Here is a 1,798-nt window from a genome sequence, read left to right as displayed (position 1 = left end):
ATAAAGGGCATATATTTATGTCTATCTGAGTTAGTTTGGGCTCAATACATAAAAGCCGCAAAGAGTTTAATTGGCAAAATCCCGAATGTCTAATGAATGTCAAACGTCAAGTTCCAATCGTTCCAATTTTTTTTTGAATGAAAGATCAAGTGAATAAACAATGCGGATTTATTTTCACAGCCTTCTTTGATCATATTTATCAAGGGTATTAATAATTTTGAGCACAACTGTAAGTAACAAGGCTTATTGGTACTTCAAATTATATTGATTCAAAGTTCAGTGCTTAAAATTGGATTAAGCAAAATGATATGATGTAAGCACACTGATTTGTATGAGTAAAAGATGGTTTGTGAAATTTCTTATTGAACGTTTAAAGCAAATGAGTTTTGTTAAACCTTTGTTCAACAATTGCTTACCTCATCAACACAAACGTCCTTCCATCATTGGTATAACGTTACAGTGGATCATTGTAAAAGCCTTGAGAGACGTACAAGAAATTCAGCAACGCTGAGTAAAAAAAAAGTTCTGATATATGTCTGATTACACTAGTTATCTGATATATTCACATTTTTTGTTCTACCAGTTTACACTTAAGACATAACTAAATTATCATGCTCGCCAAATCCAACTATTTACTGAGTTGTGAGGTGTTTGTTGACCGTTGACCACACATCCGCAGCGCGCGCACAAAATACATATGGAGGAGCTACATACCTACATCTTATCACGGTATATCCACACGAAAGTAAGCTATTTTTTAAGAATATTCGAGACTTTAGATTCATTAGCCGCTCTAGGGAAATAACTAGCAGAATAAATAGTGCATCGAACGTCAAAACTATTTGCACTTCAAATCAGTGTTTATTATTACGATAATAAACTAAAATTATAACAACCAGTTTGCAATATCAAGCAACGTAAGGGACTGCTTTTGTACCGCTAAAATAACTGGAAGCGGATGACACCGGAAGCACTGCACATTCAATTTAAATGACCGCGCAAAAAAATAAACTATCACTTATGGCAAGTCCTTTTATCTTAAAATTATCCCAGCGTTACTGGTCATAATTGCATTTTTTACTAGTAACAATTCCAATTAGAGAGCTCTACAAATGAATTTTTACTAGTCATAGGTTTCCATTGACTTCCATTAATTTTTTAATTACAGAGCTCTACAATTGAATTTTTACTATAGTATTACAATCAGTACATTTACATGGACAACAATACTCCGATTTTAATACGATTAAGACAATACTCTGATTAAGAATCTACCATGTAAACAGAGATTTTTGATTACTTTAATCCGGCTAAAGTCATAATCGAAGTAAACACTAATCGAATTAAGACATGTGGAGTATTCCTATTTTAGTCGCATTATTGAAGTGCAGTAAATACATGTACACACCTTAATCACATTATTACCGTCGTGAAGGGCTTTTCGCCGCATTTTGCGACAGGATACACACACGGCAGTACTCAACTGTTTGACGGCAAACAAAAGAATGGCTTCAACAACGCCGTCATCTGTTTGCATGTATAGCATGACAAATAATTAACTGCACTTGAAGCTTTCAGTAAATTAAACACCCAAAACTGTATATAGCATCATAATGTAGACGAACTATATGTTTTTACGTGAAATTCCGGAGGGGACGTCGGATGTCGTCGAAAGGTAACTTAATGACGTGTGCCATTAATCGAAGTAGGCTATATATATAACATGTAAAACAGGAACATGAAAGGAATATTCTAAAAGCAACTCATGTAAACACCTTAATCGTAATATTGTCTTATT

This window comes from Sinocyclocheilus rhinocerous, unplaced genomic scaffold (genome assembly GCF_001515625.1).
Source record: "Sinocyclocheilus rhinocerous isolate Xijiao unplaced genomic scaffold, SAMN03320098_v1.1 scaffold3172, whole genome shotgun sequence".
Classification (NCBI taxonomy): domain Eukaryota; kingdom Metazoa; phylum Chordata; class Actinopteri; order Cypriniformes; family Cyprinidae; genus Sinocyclocheilus; species Sinocyclocheilus rhinocerous.
Note: the sequence above shows the minus strand (reverse complement) of the source record.